Below are 19,569 nucleotides of genomic sequence, written 5' to 3' on the forward strand. Positions count from 1 at the left end.
TAATTCCAATGCAAGAATGAGATATTGAAGATGTAGATAAGAAGGAAAGGAAGTATTTGGATCCCGGAGAATTACGGAGTAACACGCGGACGCGAAAATACGAACGTAATCTATCGCGTGGTCTTGCGTCGGATAAACGACGTCGAATCCGTTCCTGTGAAGTAAAAACGAAATCTTCCGTAATGGTCCACGGAAACTCGAAATGGCTCCCGGTTGGTACGTTTAATTCCAGTTCCGCGCGAAATTAGTATTCACAGGGCGAGCTCTAGTTCCCCGAAGTTATTATCATACGATAGGAACATTCGTATCCCGGACATTGATTTATTAAAGCAACCGATAACCATGAATTAGTTACGCGTAACGCATGGCTCTGCCTCAATTGCTCGACTAATGGGGAAAAGCTCGAAGGAATGGCATTTTTCTGTCTTTTTTTTTTTTTTTTTTCATTTCATCCGCGACGAAAGTAATAAAACTAGTGAAAAGAATCGATAAAATTATTTCGCCGGAGTAAACCGAGAGGAAATTCTATTTTTGCGTGAAACCGCCGACGAAATAGCGAACAATTGAACCGTTACGTTCGGCTGGAATTTGCCGGAGTACCAACGCTGGTAATTTTTTAAATTCCATCGATTGAAATTGTTTCACGAGTGAGATGATCGCCGATATCCATTGCTAGGACACGGGATATTGTTGTTATTCGTTTCAGCGTGTCCATTAATCCGTAATATAGAACAGATAGTTTACGCGAACCGATTTCGGCTATTATTTCCGAAAGAATGATATTAATCCCGGAAATCTATTAAACTTTAATATCGCCGCTGTTTTTGACGAGCCTTCGTTACAGTAACGCGAAAAGATTGCTTCGCCGATGTATCGAAATAAAGAGTCGTTATTGACCGTCGTATAAATTCTTAATTATCGTTTTCATGGTGGAAAACGAGATACTTTGTTGCTGTTAAGTCGTGTAGCAGAAGACAATTGCTTCTGTCTTCTTTTCTTTTCTTTTCTAATTCAAACGGCGAAGAATGCTCCGGACATCCACGTATAATATCTTTTTACGAAATACGAGAGAGGCATCTGATTTAAGAGAAAAGTTGCAGATATAAAATAGAAGACGTTGGCGCTTTCGAAGAGTTAGAGAACGAGCGAGATATGAAAGTTGGCTTGTCTTTGGTTCAACCTTTAAAGTGAAAAAGAACATTCTTTGAAACTACTTCGTTCTCTTAATCTATATAATGAGAATATGTAATTTAAACGGTCGTATCTTAACTATGGCTAAGGGGCTTACATTTTAATTATTTCCTTCGGACGCCAAGAATCTACCAGTGGAAGAAATTTATTGCGAAATTCTATGCAAACAATTTCGAAACTTTTTATTACTTCGCTCGATTTCCTACCTTTCGATCTTAGAAGCTTAATTCTATTTCTTCTAAAAATACACACAGATATAAATTGCCGATGAAAGGAGAAAGGAAATATAAAAGAATGATCTTTGGAACGATATTAAATATTATACTAGTGTAAGAAGAATATCATCTTCGTAAAAATAGAGAAACATAGAAAATAACTGAAAAATACTGAAATTTGTAAGAAAGTACATAGAATTCGTCCTATATCGTAGACACAGTGTTCAAGTTCATAGGATGTTGTAATCGTCGTTGGGTCTGCCAGCCAACTAGAGCAATTCTATTTTGCTTCGTCGAGGGAGTACAGACTGCTTCCTTCCTTTGATCCTTTTTATATCTAAAGGAAAAACGAGCCAGTTAGGGGAGAAAGCTCGTATTCTAAGCACGTGTTGACCTATTTCCATCGATTAACAATGAGTTATATAGCTCTATAAACCTTCGTACTTTGACGGCAAAATGGCGCATCGACCACGGAACCTTGTCGCGCTGTCTGACAGTGATCGATTAGTATCGAGTGCTGACAGATGATCGCGATGCGCGCTTTGCTAGACAAATTTTTATGCGTTTGAATTTCTCTTCGAAAGATAGAAACAAAGAAACTTTAGCAGGACAATGATTAGACAAATACCAGTTGGTTTTCTGTTTAGAAATTTCGTCTATATTCGTAAGCAGGTTTTATCAAGAATTTTTTATTCATATATTCTTCGGGATTTCTACAGTTCATACGTATAATTTTAAATACTATCTTAATGCAAAAACGGAAGAACACTGATCTTCGCTTAGAAATCCCAAACTCGCAAATAATTATACTCGTTACTGAAAATAATAGAGTTTGCTAATTTGTTAACGGGTTAAATAATCAATTGAGTTAACAACTTCAGATATGATGAGAAGTAATTGAATATATTTCACTCGGCAATGGCAGAAAAAGTATGATATTTAAATCCTTCAAAAATGATTATTTATACGATGTATGTAAAAAATAAGTAAATAAGTAAATATGTGTACAAAAGAATTTCATACTAAAATGCTACACATCGAAAGAATTCGGATAAAATCTTGAGAAAAAATTCTGAATGCAAAAAGACCTAAAGATATTTTAGCTGAAAGATCTGAAGGCTACATACTCTTGCTGCACGGTGGAACGTTGAAATTCCAGAGTGTAAAATTTCGTCATTCGCGGAACCTGGATTTTCGTGGCATGTGTTCAGAAAGGCTTCTACATGCATCTCAAAGGAACTTCGTAGGGCCAAACGTCATCTGCATACTCGATGTACAAACTGTACTACAAACGAGATAAAAAGACCGACGTTCTTTCGGTGAACGTTCACGCTGCAAATAGCGTAACGAGTGTAGCTCAACGAAAAATACTGATTCGATGCTACTTGGTTTCTTCCATGTTCGTGCGTCGAGTTTTCTGATCGAAGCGATAAATATATTTCCTATCGATGTGAAGTACGAGATAGTATGGTAAACAACGATCGAGTTCGCCCAATTAATCGATTAAAAATTATGCGCGTAAAGCATTTACATTAAAAATAGTAGTCTGATCATTTGAGATTAAACGACTCGTCCGTACAATTTCTTTCTTCCAATTGTATTAATGTATTAGGTTTCTCACAATAATTAAAGTGCCTAGTCATTATATTCAAGAGAATATATAACTACCTTGTAAAGTTATTAAAAGCGAAATAATCTGCATACTTTCGTAAATAAGTTTAATATATAATAATTTAATATAATTTGATTGAAATATTCTAATCCCTTTTCTAACATAAAGCAGCATATAGTGTCGCGATGAAAATAAATATTCCCAACATCTGCTTTAAAGTAAACCGCGCGAAAAAGGATTAAAATCCTCGTAGCCTGACGAGCATTCTTAAAAACGGTAGAACATTGAAACAAATCTATCCACTAAATTCGTTCTTTTCTAAAAAAACTAAACCAGAAAATAATAATAGACGAAAGATGCGCACGTACGTTCGTTCTTCGTAGGATAAAATTATTTGCATTGTCATTTACGTCTACCATAAATTAACGAAGTAGCACTGTAAAGCCCGCAACTACGCCAAAACTCACAATTGCCTCGTATTAACAACTACGTCCATCTGTACGCCCGAAACATTTGCGAGTATCAACAGTAGTACATACATGGAAAGACCAGGTTCATATCGTAAATTACTCTATAAAATTAATCTGACTTTACCACGAATCAAAACAGCGAACCAGCCAGATTTACCGATCGACCGACGCTCCTTGTCGAGCAAGAAGTTCGCGTAACAGTTCTCTGTTGTGTTCGGTTCAACAGGCCAGCCAGAGCGGTTCGTTGACCCTTCTAATTACGCGCGACCACTTAATCAGCGCCGATAAATCAAGCCCGGAGGAACGAAACACACGCCTCGAGCATCCTGTTGCCACGTGAAAAGCGGTCTGGCAACACGGAGGAAAGGACGTACCACGGTTAAGGCGTCTACGATCGGATAAAAAGGATGACGTAATGGAAATAGGTATCGATGAAGTTTAATCGAACCACTGTCCAACAAACGGGATCGGTATGCATGATAGGTGTAAGGGGCTTCAGATATTGGCAGTCGGTTGTTGCATTCAGAAGCGGATTTACGCGGATCATTGTTATGGGTTGCTTCGAATTCTCGGCTATACGACAGTATCTTCTAAAGGTGCGTTTATTTGCTCAAATTATTACATGTAATATACAGTGAAACTAATTCGCACGATGTTAAACGTGAAACAGTAACGTATCAAGAATTAATGCCTTGAAAATTGTCTCGATCACACGCGTTCGTTTGCCTCCTATGACCGATTCGACGGACCTCATACGCTCAAATTTATTTGGTATATATTCATGTACTGCATCGATTATTTGGCAGATAATTGAAGTTCATACGTAAATTTCTATGTTAACGAGCCGTGTTTAACGAAACTTGGTTGGAACTTATTGCCACTACCCATCCGCTTATTTTCGTCCCCGACTGTACTTATTTATCGCGAATTATTTCAGCGACGCGCCTGCCGGAAAAACTTCGCGTAGCCATTTTAACGGTCATAAAAACGGCAACTCTCGAGCGAACAGCGTAATTAAGCGCGGTAACGATACCCACAGGCTTATTCGTTTCACCCTTTTGTTCCTGCTCGTGGCCGTCGTGGTTTGGCTCAAGGGGATTTAACTGACAATTTTTACTGTCGCAATGAATGCCTCCACTCGTCGTACACACGCCCCCGGCATGGCCCTCTCGACGACGGGTTGAACGCTCCATTCTCGTTCAACTTGTTCACAGGCAACCGTGAAAACGGCGGGGTAACTTGTTCTTTTCTATGTGACTTTCGTATTTACCAAGTGTAAGGAAATAAGGGACGAAAGAAGGGATGTTTGGTCAAAAGATTATAGTCGTTAGCTGATGATTGGTGATACGTAAGAGAGGAAGAAGAAAGAGCCGGGAGAATCGCGATATTTTAGAAAGTTAAGCATTGTTTATGGCGTGTCTTCAGCCATTGGACCAGATAAATTGGTTACCATGATTGTAATGAATCGAAGGGACGTTATAAGTAGGAACGATAGGAACGATGTACGAAAGCATCCAGGCAATTTATTCTTCTTTCACTTGGTGATGCTTCTTGGAGGAAACAGAAATGTTGGTAGCATTGTGGAATTTGTACCTTCATTTTACAGATACCTAGGTACATCCTCAAATACGTTGAATAGCCACGGCAGTTCTGTTTCGTTTGTACAATACAAGTTGCTCTTAAAATTAAGTAAAACGCGAAACATATACAGATAGCTCTGTCGATTGAATTTCTTTTGTAACTTAATTATGAAAATGGTAATATCACAAACGCAAACTCGTAATACCACTGCTTTCGAACATCTTAAAAAGTAATAATACCGGACTATGTTGCAAAAGCACCAGGAAAATTCTAAAATGGTCCGGAAAAATTCTAAAAATGTGCCTATAGCGTATACCATACGTCTGCGAGTTTATGAGCTTTCTGTTTCGTTGTAACGCAAGCAAAATCCGAAGTTGGAAACTCTTCGTTGAACACGACCGTTGCCTGTCCGCAAGATGATACTCGTATGTGGACAAAGTAATTTATCTCGCGGTAATCAGCCGTATTTAAATGAATAGTTTCTGCTCATCTCGATCAACTCTACTCTTTTATTTAACGACCAATCTCCCGTGTAATGCACACGTAACGACCACAGTAGGAAAGGTAAAATGTTTTCAAGTGGAAACCGGTCGAGCGAATAACGAGAACGACGTTCGAGCGTGCAAATTTCAGAAGACTCGAACGACTGTAAGAATCGTTAATTACTACGAGCACGATCACTCGCGCACAACGAGCAGATGACAAGGGGAGGTTTCGCGTGTTTCCCAAAAGAATACCAAGCTCGTTGCAACCCTTTCTGCGATGTTTCGTCACGTCACGACGCCAGACGCGAATAACACACCGTCGTAAATCACCATTAATTTACGCGCAGCGAAAAAACAAATTGGATCGAGAAATTAAAAAGCGTTTGCCGTTTTGCGCGAATAATTATTGCCGGCCTTGTTTCTACCAAACCGTTCGCATTAATCTCTCCGTCTCGGTGGGTCATCGTTATATCCAAGCAACGTAAAAGATCCCGAAGAACAAGAATTTACCGCGATGTATAATTTTACAAAGTATCGCGACTTTCAGACTCGTTAAATATAACACGAAGGGTGTGACAGAGATTCTTTGGAATCTTGAAAAACATCGATACCGGTGAAATATCTCGAAGATCAGGATTCCGGGTATTCGAGGAATTCGCTTTATTGCCGCAATAAATTGGAGAGTGACGTTGCATCGAAACAGAGGGAAAAACTGTGTGATCGATCAGAGGTGATGGAAGGCGTCCGAGCTTTTTGAAGAATAGCCCTTTGAAGCGAACAAAAGAGATTCGATGGAAACTTGAGGACACTTTGCTGAAATAAAAGCAATTAATCCCTCGACGATGGTGCAAATGTTAATTCCGAATTCCTTTATACAGCGTTCAGCAGCGTACGGCGTTGCCTGTAACGTTGCAACATGGATTAGCCGACGACGAGTTTCAACGCGCGCGAAACGTCGAAAACGCGAGCCAACCGTCGACAAATACTTTTTCTGTCGCGTCGACGCGCACGTTTATCGTAATATGTGATTTTTCGACCGCGATGCCATTTTTTGTTCCCTGTCTTTGCAAGTTTTATCGCTTGCCAAAATTTCGTTATTTGCGCTACAAAGTTTACGTTTAATTAAACCGGAATTGTGATCACACTTTACGTAGTTACTAATTGCAACGTACGTATTCGAGAGAAAGTTCACGTTACACCGAGTAAAACAGGAAATTCCAGCAGAGAATCGAAGTCTGACAACGGTTGATTCGAACGCTCGTTTAACTAAGCGATGCGATGGTACGATTTTGCTGTATAATGTAAAACATTTAGTCGGCTCCCATTTATTCGCAACTATCGATACAGGTGTACGCGTACGGTGTACCAAAAATTGCAAACTGCTACGTATTTTCCATAAAACGGTGAATAAAATATTTAAAGCTTCGATAATCACCTACGTTCGTCTCTATTTCAATTCCATTTGGGAAATAATAATTTATCCGAACGATTCGGTATTTTGATTATATTCCAGAAATTATATATTCCTTCGAAATATTACATGTGCTCTGAATTACTGCAGAATTAACAATGCAACCGTTGATAAATCAGCAAACGAAAGCATATTTTAATTCGCCATCGGAACGATGTTTCGATTCTGAAATTGGAAAATTAATAGTCAGATCGAAAAAGCGATAACGGAATTTATCAACGGAGTCTTGACACGGATCCTTTTCAAGCGTAATTGCCACCTTTTGAACGGTTTCTGGCAAAGATACACGATCGAGTGTCGTGTCACACGCGAAGGGAATCGATACTCGATTGTCTCGGCATCCAACGGTTTCCCGATTATAGAAACTGTTATGATCAATCAGTTTTACGTGTTTCGCGTGACGTTAATCCGTTCGTTTCGAGATACCGCCGGCTGCTTCAACGATTTCGGTCGACGTTTATTTGTACGTGGTGAATTTCGCAAGAACCGCAAGTTCGCAACGGCAATACGACCGTTTCAAATACTGGACCACGATCATTTGTCGCAGAGATTTGCTCGTTAAATCTCACGTAAACCAATTTTGCTTGAACATTTCATTGCGCTGGAAGTTTCGCAACGAGCACGCCGTTATACCCATAATAGGCGAAATTTTTGGCGCAAACTCGCGGTTTAAATCGCATCACCACCGCAAACCCTTCTTTAACGAGGATTTTGCATTTGCTAGATTTTCACGCGCAGATTCATTGTATTATTTTCTTTGAACTATTTGGCCATAGTTCGGCTCCGTATAATTATTCTTTATTTCAAGTAAAACAGAACATGTGGCGCTTATATACGATATATACTTGCACACCAAGTATCAGAACCGCGGCGACACCCGCCACGGAACTTTCCGTCGGCTTCGCGACACAAAGCTCTATGCCGTCAAAGCACAACATCGGCGTGCCCAATGTACCATCGATATCCCTGCGCTTCTTTCGCCGAATCCTCGGAAGAACACATACAACCACCGCGGTGCATCTAATAAACGCGTGCTAGTGGGAATATCTATGGGCAACTAAGGGAAGGATCTGTTTGTCCTCGAACGAAAGATTCGTTCGACCTCGAGCTGCAAAGTGCGCAAGGTTATGCGAAGCAAACACAATTAGAGAAACGGGTTATTGACTCTTGATTGTTCAGTGTTAATCGTTATTAGTTATTAATCCTTATCAGTTATTTATTGTCAATTGTTAAGAGTATAATAAACAATAAAGAGTTATTGTTGAAAATCAAGAGCATTTCTTGTGGGCACCTTCACCGACGCCCACCTCACCGAACTATTAGAATACTAGAAGCATTAGGAAACTTTTACGAATATATATCGTGCTTCTTAGACGAAGCTTTTTCAAATTTTATTAGCGTTATAACGGAGAAAGACTGTGCTAATTACATTGGTACAGTTTGAAATAAATCCGAAAATTGTCGCAGAGTGAATACAATACAAAATTAGTACACAGCGTGAATAGTATTTTAAGCATATAATTAGCGCTAAAGATGGTCTCATTAAATATCGTGACTTATCGCTAGTAGTACAACGACTGTTCAAATATTTTAATTATTTTTGCGCTTGCGACAAATATCTCGTAATTTCTGATTCTTTTCGCGTTCGTTCCACATTTTATCGATACAACCACGATGATCGTGTCTCGTTACAATGTTAACGATATTTGAAAATGTTTTCTATCGCGTATATAATATGTGTATGTAATGCGTATACCAAGTAAGACATTGAATCAAGCGAACGGAAGCTCGATGGAAATATGATCATCGGATATCTTCGGCGCATAATGAATGTTGAAATATAGAAGAACGAGATAATAATGGTTCTTGTGTAAAGTAAGAATTAATCTTTTTAACGATAATAGATACGTATGTGGTACATTCGCATCGTTTCGGAAACATAACTAAACGTTTGCATAAATGCACGACATCGTTACCGCGACGAATGAATTATTCGAATCGAATCTTCGTAGCCGAGTAAAGTATTTACAAGAATACTAAACCCTCTTTCATGCTCGAATTACGTGCATCGGACAAAGTTAAATCCCTTGAAATCACAGCTTCGAAATTTTGCTGCTCCGTCCTTTTAGCAAAGGAAAGCAACCTAACCCCTGCCATGTTAAAGTTTCTACAACTGCAGATATTCTGGGAATGTGAGTAAGATCTTCGAAAGTTACATAAAAAATCTTCTGAAACAGATAGGTGAACAATAAAAAAGCGATTCTGGGATCAATTGCGAAAGAAACATTTCTATTAATTTCGTTTTAATTCTTACTATTATCTATTGTTAAAATTAACATATTAGAATCGTGAGAAAGTATTCGCCAATGCGTGTAAAATAAAATATTAATTATAATTATTAAAGTAATAATTGATCTAAGACGTACAAGCGGCTATGTATAAGGATGAAGAGAAATAGAAGGAATTTCAATTTCATCGTCGACGTTCCGTCTTCCGTGAACCACTAATAATATTTAAACGCATCGACGATAGAATGAAACAACGTGGAAAACAGCAACGACCAATGTCGCGATTCCTGTCACGTATCGCGAAGAAAAGATGTCAGGAAGTATGCGGTACTTGAGTCAATCGGTGGAGATATTTTTTCTGCTCGACGAATGATTGTAACGCGACACTGACAGAGTGACACGATCGTATTTCCCTTTCCACGCGGTATCCGCCCCTCTCTGCTTTTAGGTTTCTCAAAATGTCAACAGAATCGGCTATGTACAACATCGCGACATCGAAGTTCGTTCACGTTCCGAAGGAGCGTCATTGCCGAAATTCAATTCGTTGTTCGCCCTCATTTTCGTTTTCGTTCCACGTCTTTGTATCGGGACAAAAGGACACTTCAGTTGTCGAAACTTCTTCTACGAAACTTCGTTTGGAGACTGAGGCTCGTCACGATAGTCTGAATCGTTGTAAAGCAACGAAGCTGTTGACGAAGAATTTAAATTCTGCTGCGGAATTCGTCGAAAGAGGAAAATTCGTCGTCGTCACGGTCCTTACACGCGTTTATAATGAACTCTCCGGTTAAACTACGCTTGACGCTTCGACGAAGCTTCGGCTTAATCGCGAACCATTCCCCGAGCTTGTACTAGGATTACACGGTCTCCTGCTCTCTACAGATACAGCGACTGTTTCCTCTTGCGTGCAGCGGAAAATAAATTCGAGGCCGAAGCCACGAAATCGCGTGTAAAGGTGAAATTCGAGGGCTTGGTTCTCCGCTTCGATCCGAGGATTGATCGAAAATCGATGGACTTGGTCTTTAAAGTCTCGTTAATAAAGGAGTTACACGCATGTATCTTGTTGATGTATCGTTGCTCCACTAATCGTACAGATTTGTTCAAGTTTTTGCGCAGATTCTCGTTGAAAGATTATAGTGCTAAAAAGTGCGAATAGACTGAAAATACGTTGATTTTAGGATGACTCGATCTGCGAGATAATTCGATAACGACTGAAATGTAATTAACGATACAGATGCCAAATTGGTTTTAAAGTACAGGTTGCTGACGATTTGAAAAATAAACTAACGTTGCAACTATGTAGCATCGCAGTAACATTTGCGTTATCTTCCTGCAAAGTTTTAAAGGACGTAACGGAAAGAATATAATAAAAATGGATACAAGGGTTGATGGAGACGACGTGTCGACTACGCTAGATAGAAACTTGCGAGAATGAAAAATAAATTACTTTGAAATAATCTGTATGTATGGTGGAAACGGAGAAAAGTAGAGTGACAATTTTTCTTCAGACGTTTAGATTAACAGGTTCTTGCGTTATGTCTGTTATTTTGAAATCAAAGTCGTCTTGAATCTTATTAGAGTTGCCTAACAATCTGTATGTTTGTGTTGCTGTAAGTTGTACTATGAGCTTATCTTTACATGTAATCAATTACATCAAAGTAACGTGGGGAAATCGAAAACTACGTGGATTGGTCGCGACAGAAGACTGAATTTACATATATACACAAATATGGCACAACGACACACGAACATCGTCCAATAACCAATATCGTGAAATTAATCCACGAATTATATGATTGGATCACGTTATGCCTCGTTCTATGTGGCTTGGCGTAAAACTATATAATAAATTGTTATTATACTTATTTATATTACACCCACGATTAAATTTAATTAATTAATCTTCTTAATAGAAATTTATATACTAGGTCAAACAGTATGATACATCCATTTATGAACAACAGAGTAATCTGATCGCATCAATTACAGAATTTACCTACGTATTCGATACTGCATTCTCGGACAATGAACCGCAATTCGTGGCTATGAATCAGAAAATACAATCAACGATTTAGCATGTAATCGGTTGTAAACTCTACGTGTTTGTTATCTAGTAATCTCCTAAAAGCATGCTAGAGGCAACAGCAATATTATTTCTGTCGATTCTACCGATGCGATATTTTATAATTACTTGCTATTAAGAAGGAACAATACCATGCTACAAACTTTCGTAATTTCAACTTTTTATTTCGATCGCGTTTCTTCATAGCTGCTGTGACAATACCGGATACGTTTTAGTTCGAAAGTAAAGCAGAATAAAAACGCTGTTAATAATAGAATTTTTCCTACAACAAAGAACCAAACTTCCAACTATATATTTTTCTTGTTCTTCGACGATAAGAAGCGAATAAATTGACTCGCACAGCATTAACTACCAACGTTTTCTCTTTGAGTCGCAAAGATCTTCGAACTTTGTTCTTCGACGGAATAGCAACGACTGCAACGTAAAAAGAACGATCGTGCTGAACCGATAAAAAATACGAATTAAAATTAATGAAAGAAGAAAATCGTGAAACTTGTAGTGTATCGCGAATCGGATATTCAATTAGGATTCGAGTTTCAGCCAACCTGAACACTGGGAAATCGTTGCGCCGCGTTTTTATTGGCAACCTCGTTCGACCCAGCTACTGGCTACTCCTACTTTTTCCACCAACTCGAATCGACCTTCGCCTCTAATACGACGCGATACGCTACGTATTCGCGCGCCATGTAAATGTTTTTACTCGAATGGAATCGCGCAATGCAGACGAGTCTACGTTTCGAGGAGCCTGAAAAATCGTGTGAAATCGGATACACAGGTAGTTGCGTTTGTAGCGGTAATTGTGCTGCTCTTCAGCATCCTGTTATAAAAGCGGCTATGCGACACCTTTGCAACGCGATACGTTACGAAGCCGAATTCCGATCCTGCTATCTGGCATCGATCAAAACTTGGCGAAAGGCAAACATCCCTTGGCGAAATGGTATACACGATCGTAAAAAGACAAACAAACAAGGGTTTCTTGTCGAGTCATCAGAGTGGAACTCATAAATCTCGACGATCAAGAGGAAAACTTTTCGAATAGCCGAGTGCCAAGGACGAACGCAATTGTCGGTCTCTCTCGCGCTCAAGAATTGATGTCCGACGTCGATCAACGTTTTGCATGCCCGAACTTCGTACTCTATCTAAAATACCGTCAGTTAACCCAGATACGTAGCGCTCGACCGTCAAAGAGCGTCTCGCGGAAGTTGCTGTAAAAACATCTGTCTTCGCAAACGAGAACATCATCGAGGTGATCTATCATCGAGGAAACGACAAACATCCACGACGAAATCTCCTCTTTTCGTTTTATACGTTTTACCCTTCCAACATCTTACGACACGCGAAAGCTTGGTTTTTTTTTTCGTTCGTTACGATTGCGAAAGCGACAACGAAGCAGTTGCGAACAACTGCAACCCTTTGTCAATCACTGAGAGAAATTTCACTCACGAAATCTCGGACACGTACGTTCCATCCACGACGTCCAATTGGAAATAAACGAGGCGTCGGGCCTGTCTGTGGAATTGCACGAACTCGCACTGCAACTTTGAAGATGCACGGGAAAAACGAACGAACGAGCGAAAGTCCCCGAACCACGGAGTCGGGTGTGCGCGGATCAACGGAACGAAAGAGGCACCTCGAGGCGCCAGAGGCCAGTCGCGAAACGCGAACCAAACCCAACTGAAGTGCGACGTATCTGTACCCACGACCGCGCCCCCGCCATCACCCCCCCTACCCCCATTAAAACCACCCGCGCACGCGTTTCGCTCCGGAAGTCGGATGCGGGGTTGCTCGCGTCTTCTTCTCCGAAGGTTGGCCACGATTAGCGCTCGACGTTTCACAATTTTCCAAGGAGAAAGTTTAAGGGATCCGGTTGACTTCGTACAGGATACCATTCGCATGGTTAGAGTGGAGTTTTCGACGATTTAATCGCGCGAATATTGGAAAATTAAATAGTTTAGGTGAATAACTTGAGATTAGACGTTGCAGTATTATAGAATCGAGGTAGGAAAATACGGATGTAAGAAAATGTGGTGTGAAATAGAGGCAGAAGCAGCGGCTAACGAACAAATTAAATAGAATAAGCTACAGCTATTGTTTGCGAAGATAAAAGTAATATCATATATTTGTAGATATAAAATAAATGTAAATTTCAACGCACTTAAACAGCTTGTTTCGTATCATATTGCAATATACGTAGAAACCACCATTTTCTAGAAAAAGTTTGTTATTTGTTCGTTCTATTTGTTCGTTTTATTTGTTCGTTCGTAACTGGAGACGTATAAATTTTTGTGAACGTCATGAAGCGGCACTCATGGAAGGTGTAAAACTTTTACTTGGTGAATAACGTTGTTCTTCGTTACACCAACCAAGCCCGACGCAAATTAATTACAAACTAAACGTGTAAATAAAATAAACAGTGTTACAAGAGTGTGTAATTGTAGGATTAAACTGCAAACAAGAGGTAAATAATTAAATATTTTAAACGTTGTCGCAGCACGCTTCGAAATATTTTCACGACGCGTTAATCACATCCTTGTGACAAAAGCTTTCAACAGCTACTACTTTACGCGAAGGATTATACATGCAGAAGCCACTATATTCACAAAACAGAATGCTTTCTGCTATGGAGTCTGGTATAATTCCCTTCGTTACTTCCTGAAATGCTTAAAATCGTAAGGTAGGATAATTATCTTTCTTCGACGATCTCGCGTCTGATACTTTCTAAGTATTACACAGAGAATTCATCTAGAAGAAATTATAAAATCTTCCAACTGAAAAAAAGAATTACTAATTTACTTAACTTAAAGTAATCTTTGTATTTCTATTAAAGCAAACAGAATTGTCGTACAAAGTTAATTTAGAAAAGATTACAAAATATTTCAGCATCTGTACCCTACAAAAAATTGGTAATTTATTTAACTTGCAACGTCCAGATTTAAGTGAATGATAGTTATAAATATAAAAATATCAAGATGTTTTAATAATTTTACTTCCAAAGGGTTACCGAATGATTCAACCCGAGATATTCGGAGTTTGTTAAAGAACCAATTTAAAAGAAATGACACGGTCGTCTCAACAGCTGCTCCTTTAAGACGAATAATATATTTAACTTGTGTATAGAATTCTATTACGCGAGCGACTAGTTTTGATTTAATCAGCATGGAAAATGACGCATCCTCGGAGCGAACATTTTCATTAACTTTAGCTACGGGGCTTTCTTCGTGAAACGGTACATTGGAGCGCGCGGAACTTTCAAGATTTCGTTAATTTCGCGAGGAAACTTCGCGGATGCCCAGTTCGGGGGTAATACTTCTCCGCGAGCGGATCTAGAGTGAGAGCAAAGACTTCAGAGTTTACGTAACAGACGTAGTAAAACGCGATTTCCGAATGGTGTGCATCCGCGACTTCGTACCCATTTCGATTTTCGATGGCAACCACTCGACAAGCCGCGATACGCGATGCAGCTCGTTTAAGTTTCCCGTCCTTCGTCCCATCATGCGTGAAACACCGACGCGGGGCATCGATTCCCATTCAAACGCACTCCGCAGCTGCGAAATTACTTCTGATGTTCTACGAATTTTCAGCTTTTTCGATGGGAGAAAGGTTGTCATGGAAATTTTTGTCTTCGATATAAAACGGTATTCTACGATATGGCGAATAAATTACGTAAAAAAATCGTCTACTATTAACGCTAGAGCTATCGAAATTACAAATCTGTAATTCTTTGTAGAAACTTTATCGACCGACAGCGGTACATTTTGGGGGTTTGAATGATTTTTTAATAAAACATGTATCTAAACGGATGAAAGAAACGAATACTTTTTCATATTCCTTTTACTTCGAAGCAAGATTTTTCATACAAGTTTTATTGTCAAGTTTTATCTATAGCTATCATATAGCTTATACTAGTTTCACGATGTTTTATTAATGATGGTATTAGCGTCAATGTTATCTTTAAGGTTGCTTGAAAATAGAAAGTTAATAGTTGCGACTAAATATTACCGTGAATTGAGTTTCACAATGAAAAGAAAGATGTTACCTTTGGAAATAAAAATCGTAATACAATGTGAATCGGAAGAAGATGCGAGGAGAGAGAATAATATTATTTTCAGACGAAGAACACTTGAACAGTACGTCAACTTTAACGCAGACGGTTAAGTTAGAATTTACGAGTACGATAAGTGGTCAGTCATAAACACTATCGTAAACGAAGCATTGCGAACAGTCACCGACTCTAAGCGACTTCCCCTGCTTATTTCTAAAAGAGTATCTTATAATAGTGTACTGTCGCTTTCCCAAAGTACCATACTTTCGATTATGAACGTAAAACTCATGCTCGAACTTATACACATAGGCTTAAAAATATCGACAAATGTAGCACATGTATCGAAGATGTTGATCGAAAAATAGTTAACAATATTTAATAAGCTGCAGCGAATCTAAAAGCGATATTTATCTAAGAATTTAACTGATATTACTGTTGACATCGGATCTCCATTAAATTGAAAGATTTCTTACCTGTTTCACCGAGAAATCGATACAACCTTTCGCAAAGCGATTACCGTGTTGTCCTTGATATCCACCACTAATATAATGCAATATTAATGTCGTGGCAAAGTGGTAGCAAAATAACGAAATATGACGTAAATACGAAAGACTGGAAATGCGATACGAAATACGAAATGAGAAGAAAATAAGAAAACAGGTTGGTCCGCGGTAAAAGACGCAGCGACAAATCGAGGGAAGGCATCAAAGTGTAAAGACATAACGAGCGAGACGTGAAATATAACCAGCCCGGCGTCGAAAGAGGAAAAGCCAAGAAAATATGAAAAAGCGGGACGAAAATAATAATCCTTGAAACTTTCAAATTGCTCCTGTAAGTAATTTGGGAAATAATCACCAAACTTACTAAAGAGTTAATTGGACGTAAATAGAGATATATATATATACCACTTAATAAGATGAAAAACTCAAGATCCACGGTAAATTCACACTAAAGTATGTTAGACCCTTCAGCAAAATACTCACCGAATTACAGTCGTAATTCTCGCAAGATAAAACGAGGCCAAAGAGCCACGTTCAAACATCGATATCCGATTCGTTTTACATTATACCGAAGAAACTTTTGGAATAAACGATGCGTCTGTAATCTCCTTGAATAAGTAGTAATTCCTGCCCAAGCGACTGCGTCTGAAGCCATAACATATCATGTTGTGACACACGGTGGTAGTAAATCCAAAGTGATCGTTAAATATTTAGGTAGAGGTACTGTGACTCGAAAAGCATTCGAATATTTGCCGCAGAAACTTTTTATGAATATACTATACGGATTGTGGATTATACGAAACTCTTTGCGAAGTATATACTTCCAATGAATATCTTGTAACTTCCATGTACGTTTTTAGATCCGTTTCAAATTTTACTGTTGTACTCACAATAGTCGTACTTCGCTACAGAGCTAATGAGATCTTAAAGTGTTTTGTATAATGCAAATACAATTTTCTACAATACAAGTACACTGTAGAAAGTTTCAAGGAGTATCGGAGTATTTTCGTAAGCTTTCGTACAGTTTGGGCGATTAGCTGAGAAGATTTGAAACCACTGGAAAAAAGAGATTCGAATATTACAGTAGAATTATTTTCGATGAAATTCTTCCATAAATTTGACCGCAAAGAGGCTGCAGTTGCACTATGAAAGGACGTATTATGCGTAAAGAATTTAGGAACTATCTGGGAGAGCTTTCGATAGAATTCACAAGCTCGATACTTCGATCTGAAATCTCGTTCCAAATTTTATTCTAAACACGTCGGAAATAGTTTCATCTCGGCAATTATTCGGTTAATTGACTAAAGAGCATTAACCTCTGTAATTAAGTACGTTCTTTCTAGAAGGTAAAACATTATGGGGCAATTAGGCGCGTTTAATTTTATCATTGACGATAGAATACCAACACAGTCGGTAGAAAATAAACGTTTTATTTTAATATACAGAACGGCGCGTGCATTTATGACAAAAAGGGGAATATACCAATCGAGCAATTGGACGTTTGTAAACATCGAATCAACGCGACTCGAATAAATAAATATTTCCATATTTATTGAAAAATATTGTTCGTGGCTCGCATCGAATACACATTTACGCTTTTGCGTAACTGTATGTGTACCTGATACTTTTCTGATCACTGTGGCTGTGCGTAAACGGCGACCGAAACTTGACGTTAATTGATACCGTGAATCAATTTCACCGACGTTTAACTTATTAAGGATCACAGGGTGAAACAATGCGTGAAAGTTTCATAAAGGCAACATTACGAAGAAATGGGATTAAAGTAATGTAAACAGTGTTTTATGACGTTGCATACTTTACATAAAGTACATAGATACTTTATAAAGAGTCGCTATATAAATAAGAGGCACAAAAAATTTGCAGAATTTAATCTTTTCAAACTTTATAAAATCATAGAATTAAGGTGAAAGAAAAAGCAACGACGAACAAAGTATGAAACTTTCCCTCGAATTCCCTTTCATAACTACAATGTTCACAGGATCTACTAACGTAAATTGACTAAAATAAATTGTAAAACTTATTTTCGTTAAGACGACGTTGCCCTATAATGAGTTAACTAGTGTTCCGGACAGAATTATTAGACGAAATTGCGAATAGCCTAAAATTAATGTCTTTTCAGATGAAAAGCTTATCACGCAAGGAGATACGATGACAAATATCTTACAGTATCCACAAATCTTTCCGTAGTTCACGATCTAGCAGGAAATCCCAGATTTCCCTGTCGCTTGACCTGGCAATCTAGCTACGCTTTCATCTATTTTTCGGTTTGATCCAATGTTCGTCCCGTTTAACGTTCCACGGATCCGAAAGAATCGTGTTAGACATTCCAATTTTCTCAAATCTGGCGATCGAAGATTAAGCTGCTGCGAAAGCGTTCCCGTGCATTGCGCAAAGAGTTAAATTGTTTCAAAGAACGAAACAGACTGAGCTATTGGCTGTCAATCTCACTAATTGTAAGTTAAAACGAATCCATTTTAAATAACATTTTCTTAACTACACGGTACGAGTTTTAATGCAATATATTCGTTTTCGAACGTTAATAATCTTTTACTGAACCCTATAAATTCGCAACGCTTATTTCTTACAGGAATAAAGATAATAAAGATTTCCTAAATATTAATTATCTGAAATAATTAAAAAAAATATATGTATTAAAATAATATACCAAAAGAAAAATTACGATATTTTATACAAAAGGAAGACACGTAATAAGATGTTAATATATGTATCTAGAAGATATCAAGCTGTCTGAATATTTTTAATAAAACTTCTATACTTTCTGTATTAAAATTTCTAAGGATTGTAAATTTTCGACAGGATGGTATTAAACGCATATACACGCGAAGGTTAAAATATTAAAGGTGATTTCCTATCGAACGGAGTGCGGAACTGTACGATTAACAAGGTGCACGCAGAATATACACGATATTACAAATAAATATGTCACATTTACTTCTCCCTGCGACGAATCTTGATAATAAATACTGTCTGAATATTGCATCGTCGGAATAAGATATAATGTGATTATAATAATGGAAATTCGGTCTGAGGAACGGCAGGTCCATGAACATTTCACGATTAAGCCAGCAGCTTGTAGTTCACGGCGGAGAGTAACGTACTTGACGATAACATCTTACGGTGAATAGATGTTGAGCATTTGTTGCAGGAGAAAATATGTTACTCGTGTATGTAATAAGATACAGGTAGTACTGTTGTTGTTGTTCATCGAACAAAAATTATCTAATAATGACAAACGTGACTTATTGTTCGTTTAAAAGTACAAATATGTAAGTCGTATATACGCTATAAGCTACTATAATGTAAAGCGAAAAGCGTTACACGTTGGAAGCTAAATAATCTTGTCTACAGAAGGTTGTCAAACCAATCGTGTATTCGTGCAATTCGAAAATTCCTAGCTGAATCTTGATGAATCTTTAATTATTTTACTGCAACGTACACTCGTCTTTCTCATTCCCCTCAGAGATAACATTTCCATTCTTTATTCGAAAGGATGATTGTGAGGTGACATTATTTTAGATTCCTTGAAATCACGATACAGACTATTTAGTTATCCTCTTGGACAGATTTTTCTAAAATTACACAAGAATACGCG

The 19,569-nt window shown here is 38.3% G+C and overlaps 1 protein-coding gene across 14 annotated transcripts in view; it reads right to left on the reverse strand.

Annotated features, from left to right (window-relative positions):
* LOC122568968 (glutamate receptor ionotropic, NMDA 2B) overlaps positions 1-19,569 on the reverse strand; it is a 349,490-nt gene that overhangs the window by 308,440 nt on the left and 21,481 nt on the right. For 12 of the 14 annotated variants that reach the window (XR_006317279.1, XR_006317280.1, XR_006317281.1 and 9 more), the window contains exon 1: positions 12,855-13,102. The exons of 1 other annotated variant lie outside the window; for it this stretch is intronic. The gene's annotated coding sequence lies outside the window, so the exon portion shown is untranslated. Of the gene's footprint in view, positions 1-12,836; positions 13,103-19,569 lie in introns of those variants that run through there. One more of the 14 variants, XM_043729353.1, reaches the window with a different exon arrangement.

Source organism: Bombus pyrosoma, linkage group LG7 (assembly GCF_014825855.1).
Source record: "Bombus pyrosoma isolate SC7728 linkage group LG7, ASM1482585v1, whole genome shotgun sequence".
Taxonomy (NCBI): domain Eukaryota; kingdom Metazoa; phylum Arthropoda; class Insecta; order Hymenoptera; family Apidae; genus Bombus; species Bombus pyrosoma.